General features: G+C 35.6%; 1 long non-coding RNA gene across 3 annotated transcripts in view; it reads left to right on the forward strand.

Annotated features, from left to right (window-relative positions):
* The first annotated feature begins 9,027 nt into the window (after positions 1–9,027).
* The window catches only part of LOC137855289 (uncharacterized), a 49,793-nt gene continuing 40,891 nt past the window's right edge, over positions 9,028–17,929 (forward strand). The window contains exons 1-2 of one of the 3 annotated variants that reach the window (XR_011095678.1): positions 9,028–9,120; positions 10,092–10,216. This is a non-coding gene — a long non-coding RNA (uncharacterized lncRNA). Of the gene's footprint in view, positions 9,252–10,091; positions 10,217–17,929 lie in introns of all 3 variants that reach the window. The other 2 variants (XR_011095677.1, XR_011095676.1) reach the window with 2 other exon arrangements.

Raw genomic sequence — 17,929 nt, forward strand, 5'->3', positions numbered from 1 at the left:
TCCTTTCCTTTCCTTTCCTTTCCTTTCCTTTCCTTTCCTTTCCTTTCCTTTCCTTTCCTTTCCTTTCCTTTCCTTTCCTTTCCTTTCCTTTCCTTTCCTTTCCTTTCCTTTCCTTTCCTTTCCTTTCCTTTCCTTTCCTTTCCTTTCCTTTCCTTCAGGAAGACATGGCCCTCAATTATGCACTGACAATCATTGACATTCCTGTGACAGGCAAAGAAATGGATTGACATAAACAAGTATAGCACTAGAAATAAACTTAGGTTTGGTCCTTGTTGAAAGGATATACAGTAGGTAGAAATGAGTGAAAGGAAGAGAAAGAGAGAGCACACCTGTTTACATATTGTTAGGAAGATCTTAACCATTTATTTTCATTTTTGCAATTGGATCCAGCATATGCATTTGGTTTTCTACTGATTATCAGAAAGTTAATTTAATTTCACCTTTTCCTGGGCTGAGATTAGAGGCATGCTGCCTGCACTGCTTGAGGACAGAGGAAGGAGACTGTGTGTGGTTACCACTGTACCGTGAAAGGGCAGGGAATATGTATCCTTTCCACAATTTCCAAGGAAACCTCAGAAAAGAAGATCATTTAAATGCTGGTGCTGACTTCTAATGGAAATGTTTGAGTTATTATTAAGCTTCCTATTCATGCATGTGTTGATCACATGCTGAGTCTTGCACCAGGTGTAATCTCATCTCATTACGTTCTTAGTGGTAACCCTTTGTCAGCATTCTGGCTTGCCATGGTACAGGCTCTTTTGCTCCTCTTGGCAGTCTTGCTGATATTACTGCTCTTATGTGCATATTCATATCCAGATTCATACATGCAATGTGCATACTATATTTATTCATATACATGTATACTCATAAACATATTAAAGTATATTACTTTTTATAGCTATATATTCACACATATATATTGAATAAATTTTCTTGGAAGAAACTGTGTTTCTAGCATGCTGGGTTAATGAAATAGTTTTTACTTGCTAATCCCAGATCTATCACTTTGTTCTGTTAGGTTTTTGGGTGGATAGGAGATGAATGTAACTTTCTAGGATGTCTCTGCAAAAGACATCTTGCAGGAAATATATTGTCCTAGAGAGTATTAAACTTCAGAAGTGTTTTAAACTATTTGAAGTATTTAATGCTATAGTGATTACAAACTAGAAGTGCTGACATTCCATTAGTTGTAGTAAATACATAAATAAGTGACATAAAAGAAAAAAAAAAGTGATGTATAATCCTATTTTAAAGAAGAAATAAGCAGAGCGTGGGTTTTTTTGTTTGTTTGTTTGTTTGTTTTTTGGCTGTGGTTTTGTTGTTGTGTCGTATTTTTTTATAATATAAATATACTTACACTTGAAATTATACACAGAACTGGGAAAGTTATCTTATTGTAGGGGAGTTATCTTTTGCTAGTGTTTTATATGGAGTGGTAATTCGTGTCGAGAAAATGGTTGATATTAATAAAGAAGGGGGAGATTTGAGAGTGTGGCCATGGGGGTGGGCAAGCCCCGTGGCTGATGATAACATTAGACACTTAACGATGAGGCCATCAGAAATATAAAAGAGTTTAGAGGGAACAAAGAAGGGTGACTCAGGAGACTCCATGCAGTCTCAGCATTGCTTGTTCTCTAGCCATTAAGGCATGGGAGTCACTGGGTGTTTGCTGTTGTTATTATATTCAAAGTTCTTTGACCAGTGAAAAGTTGTTTTGAAAAGAACTGCTGTGGAGAGAAGGGTATAAGAGGGGATCCTCTCCTCAAGATTAAAAAAAAAAAAAAAAGAAGGCAACACGATGTGATGAAGTTATGTCATCAATAAAGAAGCAGAAAGAAGGAATGAATAGAGACAGGCTAGCAGAACGGAGACCAGGACGCGAACAGGCACATTGATCGCCTCATGAAGATCGGTTCGGCCAAACTCAGCAAACTGCTCAGAGAAGCTCATACTGAAAGTCACTGGAAATGGGCGCACCGGAGCTGGGAAGAAGCTCAAGCTGAGAGAAGCGGAGCCGCACACACAACTGCCTCTCTCTGGTAAGCAACAGCACATTATGGGGAATCATACGTCCTTAGGAACAATGACTGTCCTGGTAACCTTACAGCTTATTCTCCTTATTAACAATCAGACGGTTTATGAGCCTGAAACATGGGACCAAATTGAGGTCAAGGTGTGGGACTCTGCAACTGAAAACGACAAGGTTGCAGTGGGATTGCTCAGCTCCTGGCGAGCAGTCTCTGAGGCCTGAAAGAGCCGTGTGGGGCCACAATCACAAATGTGTGGCTTGCCAGACGATGAGGGAGCTGCGGGCTCCTTTACTGATCCGACTGCTACGCCATCGCCATGGGCCCCTCTGCTGCTACAGCCATTGCAGGCCTTTGCTGTTCTGCCCCCTGGTGACCTGGACGTGCCTTTCGACCCAGGCCCTATTGGCCTTGAAAAGGAGATGGATATGCTTTTCTTTGATGCGGGAAGCACGGGATACATAAGTCCCAAAGACCGAGTTGCTTACCAACTTAAAGCGAGACATATTGTTCAAAAGGAATGGAAAATGGAGACTGTTAAGTCATGGAACTTAAAGGATTGTTTGTTACCTTTCCTGATGTATAGGCATACTCAGGTTTAGTATGTAAAGCAATGTTCTGTGTATTTAGAATGTTTGATGTTTGTGTGTGCGTGTTGGTGGAGCATAGACTCCCCACACACCCAGCGCTGTTTACTTGCCTTTTATACCTTTTATAGCTTTTATAGCTTTTATACCTTTTATAAGTATAAATATTACAAAATTCAGATTGAGTTGAGACTTCATTTATAACACTAGTAATAATGAAACTTAATTACATATATTTTAGTTAAATGTAAGCAAGTTCATTTCAAAAGGCAATTGCAAATGATTTATGGAGTTTGGTACTCTTCAATCAGAATAAAGCTACAAAAGATTGTTTTGTGAAAAACTTGGGATAAAGTGAAAGTGTTTTGTTTCCTAACTTTTCCAGCTGCCTTAACATTGAGGCTTTGATGAATACTGTACTAGTGTAGTGAAAGCCTTTTTGTTTGCGTGTGTTCGGCAAGTAATTGATTACTAGCTTATAATGTGGCCCTAAGAGCTGGAAGTGCCTTCCTTAATGCGGCCGTGTCACTTATAATGGAGCTGAAGTAGGACACTGGGTGAAACAGACTGTACTGGAATTTCCTGCTGTGCGGTATGCATCCGAATGAGCCTCTATCAACTGCCCATTTGTTTCACTTTCTGACACACTTATTAGCTACCTGTAGCTATGCAGGCGGCCTAGAAAGTGATGTTGTGGTCTGATGATTTTTTTTTTCATTAGAAACAAGAACAGCACAGATCTTTAACAGCACTGCTTTACATTTATTTTTTTAATTGAGTCTTACCAACTGACACAGTTACAACAGCCTTCTACTTAATATACTCTCAGACATTTCAAATCAAAAACATTTCTGTTTGGGGAGTTTATTACTCACTATCAGGATGCAAAATAACCATTCAATGCTTTTTCTAACAGTCAGACTTATTTTTCACATGACTAACTATTCTGACAAATGCAAATCACCTATGATAAGCTACTGAAAGACTATTCAAAACATAAATATTTTTAACCCTCTATTTTTCAACAGTCAAAAAAGCTATAGAAATCTGAAAGTTTTTATTTGTCTGAGAATATATAATTGCATAGTCCTAGCTTGTCCTTTATTGGAATCTAATGTTTACCATTACTATTTAGCTGGAAATTTTTTTGAGTTATTTTGAAGCTCTTGCTTGCACAGCTACTACCCCAGGTCTTCAGGGCAGTGAATAGAGATTGGGTGGGAAATGTCAGTAGCCCACAGACTTTTTGTTGTTTCTGCATAAGCAAGTGGGTAACAAAAGTGTGGCACAATCAGGTCTTCTGTTCTGCAATTGGAGATTACTTAGCTGTTTAAAATGGAAAGGTCTAGATTAAGTAGAGATATCGGATTTATATATGCATTTAGGCTTTATAGTTTTTACCCCCCAAAACCAGTATAGACTCTATGAAGTCATATGAGTTTTTAGGAGTTTTTCCTCAAAATGAAGGTCATAAAATTATTACTGCCATTTGACCACACTTGCATGTGTTTATGTATGTATAGATACAGCTGCATAAAACATAAATGAATGGCATGGATGTATGGGGGGGGTAAGTTTTTGAAACATAGTAGATAATGAAGCTTAGGTGCTTGAAATGAAAATGTACATAATATTTCATGTAAATGTTTATGCAAAAATGAAGGGAAGAAAAGGTAACGGTGTGCTTTGCTTTTTAACCCTGTTTGAACTTTAGGGCAAATCATGGGAAGGAACTGTGGAAAATCATGTACGTCAGGAAATCACCAGGGAGTTCACTGCTGGAGATACTAAATGTGAGGTCTGGCTGGTCATTTTCTTTAGATTCTAAAATATCCTTCTGGCAGCTCACCTTGAAGTAAAGATATATATATTATATTATTTTTTCTTTGTATTAAAAAAATATTTTTCTTATTTTTTTATAAAATATGTAAAATTATATATTATATAATAACATTATATGTATATTATATAGTATATATATATTATAATATATATATATACTTTTAATACAAAATAAATACTCAAATTAATAACATCACTTGGAAAGAATGAAGACTTAATATTCTAAATATATAGGCTGGCACTTTGTTTGGCAGCCCCTTTGTAGCCTCCCTCCAGCTGCAGGTCATGGTTTTGTGTTCCTCCTCAACCTATCCCTCTACCTTTTTCTTGCAACAGTCGTCAGCTTTTAGCACCTGGGGACAGAATATAGTAGGCTCTGTCAAACCAGTTATTCCTGCTGTGGTAGCTCTTTGGGCTTTGTGAAATTGCAGAGCTGAAGCTCTTAGCACGGCTTTACTTCTTTTTCTGTTTCCCTTTCTCTCCTAATAAAGCTACACCTGTGAATTTCTGCCAGCTGTGCTTAATACGACCACTTGAACAAAACAAGACTTCTTTTTCAAACAAAAGCTTGTTGAGGGATATAGTTCTGCATCCATTTTTAAATATTTTGTTGTTGTTGTTTAAACAGAAAAGGGAAACAAAATATATTTTTTTAGAATAAGTATTAAGTTAGGATGAGAGATATCACTTTTCACAAAAAGCAGTAATGTCTAATTGTTCTGACATTCATTTATTCAGCAAATTTTAGGTATTTTAAAGTTTCTGGAAGTTCTTTCTCAAGTAATGTAACAAAAATATTTAATACTTTTAGAACATTTTGCATCTGCTATGAGTTACAGAGTAACTATATAGTGATATTAACTCTTTATGCCTATGCACTGAGTGTTATTGAGTACTCCTTGGCTCAGTCATATGTTATATGTGCCCCATTTAACATGTATTCACTTTGTACATCTGAACATTTTCAGATGTACAAAGTGAATACAAGTTAAATGGGTACTTTCCATCACCCGTGCATTTGGAGACCTCTAATGTTCAGATAATTCAACTGATGAATGGACACTTACCTGACGTTTTCCTTTAAAATATATGAAGTGCGAAAACCTTACACCCTTTAAAGTGGAACTGTCAAATGTTCCTGAGTCTTCTAGTTGGGGTGAAGATTTTTAAATGGGAAGGATTTACACGTTGCAGTGACCTTTATAGAATTTCTATGTGTAATACATGACAATTGTCATCAGAAAAAAAAAAAAAAAGAAGAAAAAAAAAAGGAAGAAAAGAGCACTTGTCAACATTTTCAAATGTCAGACTTCAACTTACTTAAATCTTACAGATATACTCAGTCTTTTTGAAATAGCTGGAAAACAATCCTGTGAAGCAGTGTTGTGCTTTGTATTGTATTTGATGTCTAGAAGACATCTGTATGTTTGTGGAGTCACAACTCTGATTTAAATCAGGATAGAAAAGTGTGTAAAACTATTTATTACTTTTACAAGATCAAACAATGGGAAATAGGACTTCCTTCTGATAATACCAAATACTGGAACTACAGCTAGCAGACTGTCTTTTTCACACAATTCTACTCAACTACCATTTTAGATTTGCACTGAATACACGTCATTTTCTGAAGACATATAATCTAAAGCCAGAAAATTAAAATTATACACAAATCCATCCAACTAAATCTGAATGCAATTTAAATGGAAAAGATATGCAAAAGGTTTTACGAGGAATGTTACTTAATACCTGAGAGTTAAGTATCACAGAATCACAGGACAGAACATTTCATTCATGGGGGAAAAATGCACTTCTTTCATGAATAATTCATATTATCTTCTCTTGAATAATTGCTATTATTTAAAGAGCTTTGGGTTTCTTTGTTGTTGCTTTTTTGGCAGGGGCAGGAGAATTGTGTTTGCTTATACTGTGAATATGTCTGTCTTGAATTTTATGGGTCTCAAATTTCCAGGTGTTGACTTTCAAAAGGTACACGCCATCAAATTAACAGTTTTTAATCTGTGTTCAATTAGTTTTTTCCTGTTCAGTATGAATTAGCAAAACAGCTACCATTTCCAAATTGTAGAGTGGTGCAAATCTGTTTTCATTTCTAGTTTCTAACTGATCTATTCCCATCTTTAAGGGCTGCAGCAGCATATCTATTCCTTATGTGAGTGCGCAAGTTATTAATTTGACCTCTTTGCTCAGAATCTCCAATTTTTCTGAAATATTGACAGTAAAATACTTCTGTAATAAACTGCAGAGTTTAACATGAATGAATGCAACAGCATTTGTCTTATTGCCACAGGGGATAGGCTAACTTGAGAAAATAGAATGGAAGTCATGGAGAAGTGTTCTGCAGGTAGCAGAAGTGCTCAATGTAGAAGGCATCTCTGGAAGTTAGATTGCTTTATGTAGTTGTGAGCATTATTTCACCTTCTTCTATGCTTCCAAAACCTTTTTTTTTTTTCCAAGAGAACTAATTAAAAAAAAATTACCAACATGAAAATAGCAAAATAAATAAATAAATAAATAAATGATTCTGTACCAGAAATAACATGTCATAGAAACCAATGTTTTTAGGTAAGGATATGAAATGCCTGTTAGGCAATTTTACTTAAAAATTACTAAGAAAAGGACATGGAGAACTATTCCTGTTTCTTGAGAGCTACTTAGAATCCAAAAACAAATATATTCTATACATATATAGAACAGTTATATAATACGAAGCAATTAGTACATGAATTAGAATAGAGTTTGAAAACACAGAACAATTGTAATACTTTTAGACAAATTCTATACAGAAAGAGCTTGTCAAGGAAATTTTTACTGGGTACAGTTTATTTTATATAACTGTGTTGTACTAATGAGTACCTACCCACAGTACTGATAAGTTGGTAATGATTCTAGATTTCAAGAATTTTCCTCCAGAAAAGTTATTCCAGCACTTACTTTCCAAAACTTTATTTCATTTCAAGACACCAGTGAGGGAGGGTTGGAAGAATCTTGATGTGAGAAGTTACCCTTCCTGAAAACCGTTTCTAATGAAAAACCTTCCTTTATTCGGGGGAATGAAAATTCCAAGAAAGGTGTTTGGAACAAGATGCCAAGTAAAATTGCTGCTAAGCATTTCAGAGAGGCATTCACAACTCACAGTAGAAATAGTACACAATCTGTGGTCTTTGTTCTTGTTCCAGACCTGTTGTGGTAAAAGTGGTTCAGGGACAGTTTTTGCTTATGGTAATGAGAGCTGCTGTGTTCTGTCAAGTGTTCTTTTTTTCCCCACTGGCTGCAAAATGGGATAACATTTAGAAAGCACTTACTCACTGAAGTGTTACTTCATTCTCAAAAGTGACCTTACACTGCATTGACCTCAGAAGAGAAGTGGACTACTAAGAGTCAAAAATGCTTGAGCACTTTTGCAAATTTCAAACAAGACACCTGCTAGTTCTATGTATACTCTCAGTAATTTAAAAACTAAAGACTCAGAATGCCACAGTCTGTCTGGAGTCCTGCCTGTCACTGTGCTCCCTCTGGTCTTCTTGGTAGTATAGGTTATTATCAAATCTGACTAAATAGAAAAAAACGTAGCATTAAGTGGAAATTTTACACACGGTTCTAACATGACTTGCACCATATGCAGCAATACCAGCACACAGACATGATAGGCCATATTACTAGATTAAAAAAAAAAAAATACTCCTTCCAGTCATGTCAACTTCAAAAAGTAAATGTGGCAAAGGGAGAACATCTGAAGATGTATGGTTACGTTCTGCGGTTTGGACTGGAGAGAAAAGTGGTGTGTATGGGGTAGGGAGTGTCAGGGATTTCTGTCCTACTCACCTTCACTGACCCCTCCACAGCAGTGGAGGCCAGACTAAAGCTTGCCTAATTAAAAATGGAATTAGGATTTTTAACTACTTTTTCTATGTCATGGGTGACATAGTTTGACTTCTTTGGTTGGAAATTGTAGGTTACTGATCAGGAACAAGGACAGCTGAATCACAGCAGATACCAGAATAAAATCTAAATAAAGTATTTCTCAGACCAACTAGGATAATAGCAAATACTATGTGCTTGTTATAGCAGCATAGTCAATCAACAGAGCAGCCAGTCTTTATTTTCATCGCAGACAACAGTCTTCATTGTTAGTCTAATTCTAATAATTTGTATTCTACACAGAGTTGGGAATGTAAATGGCCTTAAATTTAAGCAGCATTCAATAGCCAATCCTGGTTGTTCTACTCAGCCTGGCCTTTTGAACTGAGCAGTTTCATAGGGGAAATCTAGCTGAGGTGTTAGATATCCTTTCACGGATAAAGTTTATTCTTTAAGTAAACAATATCCCTAAAAGTACAAATCACTTTCTCAGTGCGGGGAGACTGCTGTAGACATCAGAAAATAAATTGGGTCACTCCCATCTCTCTAGCAGCATGTCTAGCTGTCTTTATACATCTTCCACTCAATTTCCTTATAAGCCCTGAAAATGCATATTCAGTGCAGTAATTTATCCTCAATGCTTCAGTGCAGAACAGCCTTAATTTGCCAATTAACACTTCACCACCCTCCAGCAGGGCCACCATCAGTTTCTTTACAACTATTAAAGCAGCAGTAGGGTTGTGCTTGCTTATTTCAGAGCTTGGTGCTGCTAAGGGGGTTACCTACAGGTGAAAGTCGTTTTCTTTACAAAGTTCTCACTTCCAGAGCATGAGAGTTGAAATACTGTGGTATCAGCTCAAGTGGTGTTTCACACTCTTTACGGTTATGCAGGCTGGTGTTTCTCTCCTCTGATTTCTTTGTGGGTTTTTTTGTTTGTTTGTTTGTTTTTTAAATAATGAAACAGCAAGGAGTGAGAAATGAATCTCTCAAGAAAACATGTAGTATAGCTCCTAAAGTACTAGCGACCAGAACTGGAAGGAAGATGTAATTTGAAAACTCATGATTATACTTAAATATTTTGTCTTATAATCAGGCACTTAATGACTCTCCTGCACATTAAACAAGTTATCAATCAAGCTGAGTACAGCTTAAAATTTGAAGTGTTTCACGTCCTGGCTGTAGAAAGCACAGTCTAGCATTTGGTCAGGCTTTAGCTGCAGCTCTTCAGTGTTGTAACCCTCTCTGATTTACTGTGCTGGTGTATCTTCAAAATAGTAAAACTGCATGTAATAAATGTCTATCAATGTGCACAACTCTTTAAAGCAATCGTGTGGTAATTCTAAGCAATCTTTTGTTACCTTATCAAATAGCTTACTTCAGTAGTTGAACTTAGAGAACAGGGGGAAGGCAATAAATGTGTCCCTTTCAGCTTTTAAGGTGATAATTTGCTCCAAATCATGCTTTGGATGTTGTATTTCAACCAATTTGGTTTCACAGAATTTGTCTGTAAGATACCAGGGCTGAAGTGTGATTCTTGGTAACAATATCTCTTAAAAATGACTTCATTTTCAATTTTCCCTTGACACTTTTTTATTTTAAGTTAGGAAATCTATTAACTTACTATACAATATGTCCTGTCAAACAATGTGCGTTGAATTTTTATTATAAAGAAGAGCTATAATGTTCATAATTCTAAGTTTTATTGAGGGTAGATTTAATTCTTCTTTTGAGTTTTCTGATGCCTGCTTTTGTTTTCCAGCAGAATATGGGAAATGTTAGCTGTGAAGTCCTAATCAACTAATTGCTTCGGTCTTGCTAATTGCACTCAGCCTGATCTACAAAAGGAAGAGTCATTGGACTGTTTTCAGTGTTTCCTCTGGACAGGTATGAAATTAATATTGATTCCAAGTTTTTTGTTATCCTTTATGCCCTGGCACTAGAAGGAGTTCTTGGATATTGTAAAGCTAAAGTAATAGAAAAGGAGTTTTTGTGAAACTGTTGGGGATCAATTTCTAACTGTTCTTTGATGTTATGTAGTAACTCAACCTGGAACAGAAATAAAGTGCTAGAGCAGAGGCTTGATCAAAGTTAGAGGGATAGTTTAGATTTATAAAGAAACCTGATAATATTTTTAACTTAATATTATAAAATCTTATCTACAGCTTGAGAATCCATTTAAAGTCAACACAAGTTTTGTTATTGACTGATTTGAATCAGGCACATACAGAAAATGCTGCAGGCTGGGGAAGGATCCCAGCTGTTAAGATTCCCTTAGAGTTAAACCTGTGTCATCACTGTGCCAGTCTGGGATGAGCCCCATCTGGGGCCCTTAGGAGCTGTGAGGAAGTACTCATGCCACGCTCTTTTACAGAGAACCTGGAGACAAAAGTGGTCTAGGTTGATCCTGTGGTTGTTAGATCCATTTTTACCTAAACTGAAAGCCCAAAACCATCTGTGGAAACAGGGCAGGGTAAATGGGAAGTCTGTGGCTTTCTCATACGCAGCTGAAGTGCTTATGGGGAGAGTGCAAAAGCGGTTGGCGGTTTGTGTGCTCCTGGAGATGAACACATAACCCAAACCCTCTTATTTTAGTTTTGCTCAAAGGCATTCAGAAGAAAATAAATGTCTTTGTTTTGTTTTGTTTTCTGTAATAAATGAATAAATTGAATGTTGCTACGTAATATACCAGATGGTCATATTTGTTGAAGAGGAAGCTTTTTCCATTAAAATATTATGCATAAGTGATGTATTATGTAGATATGAGAAGCTACTTTATAACTTCTTGCACTGTGGATTTCTTCTTAACCTCATCTATGATGGGTAAAAGACTGTAAACAGATGGAAAGACCTCTGCCAGTTTTGTCAAGACTATGAGGTTCGATTAGAGCCAATTGCGAGTTTTTTGCAAAGCATAGTACTTTTCATTGCAAGCCAGCTACGTCAGACTTCAGCTGAAATACATTTATGAGACAAATGCAAATCTGTCATTGTCCACTGTGTCTGAGTGTTCACGTATACAGATGTTTGATTTCCAAATAACTTTAATTTTTGAAAACTACTTTATTTGAAACTATTTCAAATGTGTGTACAGGAATTAGTTGGAACTTCTATGCAGTGGAATAAAAAATAATCTTTAAAAATGAGCAGCACCTCTGTATTACACTTTCTTTTCTCCAGTAGATAATGCTTTACTTTAAGCTACTAGAATGTTATTAACTGATACTGTGAGAAACTTGCTGATGATCAGCTGTCGTAAGAGACTGTAGGTCTACTCCTTAGTAGGTGTTTAGTGAGTTTGTAATTTTAAAAAAAAAAAAAAAAAAAAAATTTATTCTTCATATGCAAGTTTGAAATGGACGTTGCTTTTTTTTTGTAGTGTTATAAAACACACCATTTTTCTCTGTAGCGATTAATGCTGCTTCTTTATGCTTACGGTTTTAAGACCCTAATGTAAATGAACTATTACAATGAACTTCACCACTTACCATGAAGTTTCACAGTAGTGCAGTTCTTGATCTGATTGGAAACTGTATTTTAAGGTCATCCATGTGTGTTTTTTTTTACTCTGCTTTCCCATCATTACTATGCTTCACTTGATGATTGATTTCACCTAGTTCAAAAGAACACTTCACAAACAGGATAGCTTTATTTTATATGATAGTATTTTTCAGGCTTCTAAGTATAACTAAAGTCTGAAACAAAACCCAGGCTTAGCAGCTTCAGCTGTGCTGAGAGAAAATTCATTCTTCCTGGAAAATTTTTGTTTGTATTTATTTTCATCTCTAAACCAGCTGCTGTATTCCTGCAACAGTGAGAAAGCTTAGGAATTCAAATGTACGTCTTCTATCAGTGGCACTGCTGGAAGAAAAATCAGCCAAATGGGCAGGAACAGTGAGGCATACGCCATGAGCATGCTGCTGAGCACAAGAGAGTAGGAAGAATATGAATAAGCAACAGTAAAACTCTTAGTTTTACTCTGGCACCATCCATTACTTAACATTTCTCTGATATTCTGCTACTGTAAATGAGCCTTCTGTAAAAAGTTTCTTCAGCATACAGAAATGGAAGTTTCAGTATTAGAAAATATATTGACTTATTTTGTGACATTTCTTATAAACCTTCTTTTAGAAAGATGTTCTTATTCTATTAGACAGTTTTTTCTTCTGTATCTGCCCTAAATGACTTGAAGACCGTGAGAAAGAGAGGGAGGGCTGGTAATTTTAGAAAGTCAGAAAAGTGGCTATGGAGTTGAAAAGGGCTGGCTATGGGGGAGGAGGGGTGGTGTCACTTCTTCCTTCAGGAAAAAGGTGTCATATTTGCTCATACTCCCATTTTCCTGGCAGGTAAAAGAATAGCAGTGGTGAAATTATACTTACATGGTCATCTCTGAATTCAAGCCTAAGCCAAACTGAAGCTACACTCAGTCTTCTCTTTGTTTAGCTCTTTTTCTTCTCTATTTGCATATATTTTTATTTTTTCTCATGAAACAATCTACACTAAACTATTGAATACAAGACTTTACAATATGCTTGAGTAATTAAAGACATATTGAAAATCATTTTACAGTAATCCAAAATCTAAGTTTGCATTTAGAGGCTCAAACCTGATGTGTTTTGTTTGGTTATGGTTTGGACTATTTAAAAGCTCTGCCTTCCTTTCAAAGGTTATTAGGAGGGTTTTTTGGCTACACCAGTATTTATTCTTTTGATTGCTCTTAATTTTTCTGTACTTCATGTTAATTTAAAAAATTGTCAATGGTTACTCAAAAAAGAATCATTTATTTTTGCTGGATAATCTTGATCTGTTCCAGAAGTAATGTTTCTTTTAGAATCAAATTTACCATGAAAAACAAAAGTTTAAAAGATTCAATAAAACGTACAGGAGCTTGACTCCTGGTTTCCTTCAACAGACTTTAAAAACTGAATTCCATTATAACTCAGCAATTGGATAAGTAAAGACATTGCTTTCTTTATTAGAAAAGTGTGTGCCTTTTATCTTTTCCTGTTTATTTTTTTTAGTTATGAGTGGCAGAAACTTATTTTAATGGAAGCTTGAAATTCTTTATATAGCCCGCTAATGACAAAAACATGATTGTTTTAGAGCAGTTGCATATTGTAAAACTTTTGAGGAAAAATCAACAGGATTGTTAATGCTACATGGTATTATCACAACATGAGAAAATGAATGTACTTATATATTGCTGAATTCTCAGAAGTTTATTGCAGTCGTATCATTAATCCTCAATGTAAAGTGTAACTTAACATGTGATGCACAAAATTGTTTTTTATTTGAATAAAACATGCCCCATAAAGTTCAAACTGGTTGCATTCCTGATCTGGCCTACAACATCTGCTCTTGACCAAATGGATTCAGCTGACAATCTAGTATAACCTGATATAGTCCGAATACAAATCTGTCATTATATTGTTTCACTTAAGTTTATTCATTGCAGGAGAAAACACATCTATCATTAGTGTATGTTAGTATGTACCAATATCTTTTTGCTGTTTTGATCTATATTGAAGACACATAAGAAAAGTTTGATTTTTCAGGAGAGCTAGAGTCTTCATTGTTCTTCAAAAATTTTCAGTAAGCTGAAGATGTCTTGTTAAACCTGACAATTTTTTCCAATTGCTTAAACCAGAAGATTACAGCCTTTAATAATGACAGTATAGTTCATTTTTGTAATTATTACACCTATTTTTGTCTTCCTTCATCTGTGATGTTACCTAAAGGTAACTCAAAACAGATAACCAGTAATTTTAATCAGAACATAGTTTTCAACCATACAAAGCAGTGATTTGGATAAGAATCCATTCTATCTCCCATTTCTTGTTCCCGTGCTTTTTTTTTTCCAATAACAAATTCAATTTAAAGAAAAAAAAAAAAAGTTTGACCTGTATATAGAACATCTGAGTAATTTTTTTCTCCCTAAGAGTTCCTTACAGCCAACCGAATATGAATACCAAGTACAACCTGAAAATTATCACAGTGAGTTAGAGTAATGGTACTTCTTGTCTCCAAAAACATCCTGTAGCAGATGCCTACTACAGAGTTAAGAAAGGGCAGGCATGTATGATAATTCCTCTGATACCCTTTTCTTGTATTTCCATCTATTCTCATGTTAGAAGATTTCCTGAGTTAGAAGTTTTTCCTGTCTACTTAGTAACCCATAACTTTTCCAAATACTTGACGAGTCTCCCTTGTTGGCATTAAGGAGTACAGATATGCTGCCTGTGCTGTGAGAATTCTCTCTGCTACTAAAAGCACTGAAAACTGAAAAGTGTCACAAAACAGCAGCAAATTACTCTGATGCCAGCCTCATGGCATCAGAGTAGCCTTTTTTATTTCATTGAATATGCCAGGTCAACAGACATGTATGGCAGTAACAGTTCTTTAAAACCCATGAAGGATGCTAGGTAGCTAAATTTTCTTTCATGCATCCAGATGCTCAGATAATCAAGTTGGGTGCTTGGGTTGCTTTTCCCCCTTTATGAGAGAGTCTTTTTCTATTAATTAGAAAGCTTTCATTATGAAATTAAAAACTGTGGTCTTCAAATGTCAGACTGCAAAGGTAAAAGTAACATTAAGCTAAAAACTCAAAGGGTTAAATCTTTTTCAGGAAGTGTGTGTGCATTTTCAGACAGATTGAAACAGACATTTCCATAACTGTAATTTATGCAATTCTGAATCAGAATTTAGATTAAAACTTTGAAGTGTCTGCTACAAAGAGCTGTGATGTTAAAAACTCCAGTTCTTATTCTGTGCTCTTGCACATCAGACAAGATTTTTGATTGTAATGGGGTTTTCCTTCTTTAAGATATAAGAAAAAAGTGAATTGTAAAGATTTATGTGCTATGTCACAGAATTCTTAAACATTGCTGGTTTTGTAAGTGGTTCTTCTATTAAAGCATTTTACTTCCACTCTCCATCAAAGTTGAATTTCTGGCTATAAAAGCAAGGCTTTTCCCAACTGTGGTGTTGGTTGTTTTTTTGTTCTGTTTGTTTTTTTTTTTTTTCTTTGTGTCAGTCACATTTTGTAAGTGTTATTCTTTTTAATATTACCTAGGTTTATGATGTATGTTACTAGAGAATGAGAGAAACATATTAGAGAAACAGAGGAAAGGGGATGAATTTAGAAGAGTGAGAGCTGTCCAAGATAAAACATTTGATTTTTTTTTTTTTTTTCATGAAAGTCATGTCCTTATAAAATAAGGATCCTCTTAGAAACAGTAAAATATATTTGGCTGAATTACCTTGCTACAAAACTAAAATATAGAGATTTTCCTGAAATACTGAGATTAAAATGAAAATACCCTAGCATCTCCCTAATACTTCCCTATTTTTGTTATTCATGTGAGAAGTGTGTGTTGGAGAACAGTATTTGAGGCAGTGGCAGCAAGTAACCTGATAGACCTCCTCCTTGTGAGGCTGCAGGGAGTTCTTCAGGAAGTTGTTCAGATGCTCATCTATCCTTGCCCTAAACAGAAAGAGGGAGACTCCAATAGGCTTTTCTCCTCTTGAAGGAATATATGAAAAGACCTCCTGTATCTTCCGCCTTCTACAGGGCCAGGTCTCTGTGAAGCAAGATTCAGCCAGACTAGATGACAGTGTTTCTGGAAGAAGCATTGTTTTGCTCTTGGTTTTCCTCTATTTGTGATCGCCCAGCTCAAAAGTAAAGCCTGCAGGCCCACGACTGCAGGGTGGTATGGGAAGAATAAAGAGACTTACTGAGAGAATTTTCATGGATGGAGGCAGACAGAAATCCAAAAATGTTTCTCTGAAACATTTTTGCAGCTCCAAAATATATGTGGCAAAAGAAGTGTAGGAATAGCTTCTGACCGTCAGCTCAACTGCTCCTGGGAATGGGAGCTCCCCTCCACATTTGGTCTGTGATCATCTCAGGTCTGACTTAGCCAAAAAAAAAAAAAAAAAGCAGGGTCTTGATCCAAAGTCGCTTATTAGGTCCTAAGTTGAGCTTTGAGGTAAGCCTCCAAAAGCACATTAAATTGACCCTGATCTTTAAGACTTATAAAGATCTGCCTAAATGGCAGCCCATTTAGCTGCTCTTAAATGCTGTGCATTCTACAGCAGGGAGCTTATCAGCTCTTGGTGCCATCTATTATGAACCCTTTTTGTGCGTGGGCTTGCTTGTGAGTGGAAACAAAAACTAGCAGCCTTTAATTATCTGGTACTGTTTTGAATCTGAGAACTTTTGAAGAGATTATATTTGAGTATTTATTATATTATTTTTCTTTTACTGAGCACTTTCCACAAACAATATTTATTACAATATTTTTTAATTTCCAGTGCAAAACGCTGTAAGCCATTCTATGTTATTTATTAGTTAATCACAAACTGCATATATATGCAATAAAATATTAATCTGTGTTTCCATATTAAAGTATTTCATTTGAATTTATAAGAAACCTCATCACAAGGAAGCTTAGGAATGTATAATAGTTTCACAGTTTTAAAGTTGTTGTTTTTTCATACATGCAGAAGTTGCTGGTCTTTATTGTGATATAATGATCCTCAGAAGTTTATTTTAGAAAGCAGAGCAATGATATAACAATTATATGATAAAGTCTGTGAATATCAGTATCAAGCCTTGTTCATTGTTGTGACACAGGAAAAAATCACATAATCATCTGAATGGGCTCTTTTAGGTGTGTAAGCATTGTTTAAGAAGACCAAGTGTTAAACAGCACTGAATGGTGTATTTTGAGTATCATGGCACAATCTTCATTTGAAATACACAGCACTTAAGGAGTGATATGTTTTAATCTGATGTGAATTGTCAGAAGCTTTATTGCATTAGAAGATAACCAAATAGGAAAATGAAGCAGCTTTGCAATTGTGCAGTGGTATTTGCTGTTGGAAAAATGGGAATTAAGCAGAACAAAAAGTTTTAATTGCACATTTCAGATCCAGTACTGGCTTGCTTCAAATCTGAAACACATTTCTAGGCAGTATTATCCCTTAAATTTATATACTGGAAGAAATAATTGCTAGAAAAATACCTTTTAAAGAAATTGCAGTATAAAATTTTATCTCCATACTCTGCCAATATATTTGCTATACTGTAAGTCTTGTAATAACCTTCTAAAGACAGTTTGTATACCCGAAAAAAGATGACATCTAGCTAATGAGGGATTGAGACACAGCTCAGTGACATGTAAGATTGCAGGCCTCTAACTGTTTGAGAATTATACCTTTAGTATGCAAATACATCTCCTAGGGAAGTTCTGATTAAAGGCAAATTAAATAGATGTATATGTCATTGAAAGTCAAACGGTGAAATTATATGGTAATTAGTATGCTGTGTCTGTCTATCAGGAATGATATTTCTTATTGAAATTATAAATTGATGAAAGAGTAGGGTTTTTTTCTGTAAGAATGAACTACAACTGGACTATCCTTCCTGCCACATCAATAGCCCAGTAAATCTCTGGCCACTTCCAGATTTATTTTTTTCAGCTACTTCTACTCTTCACAGAATCACAGAATTTTCTAGGTTGGAAGAGACCTCAAGATCATCGAGTCCAACCTCTGACCTAAAACTAACAGTCCCCACTAAACCATATCCCTAAGCTC

The sequence above is a fragment of the Anas acuta genome, chromosome 4 (assembly GCF_963932015.1).
Source record: "Anas acuta chromosome 4, bAnaAcu1.1, whole genome shotgun sequence".
Lineage (NCBI taxonomy): Eukaryota > Metazoa > Chordata > Aves > Anseriformes > Anatidae > Anas > Anas acuta.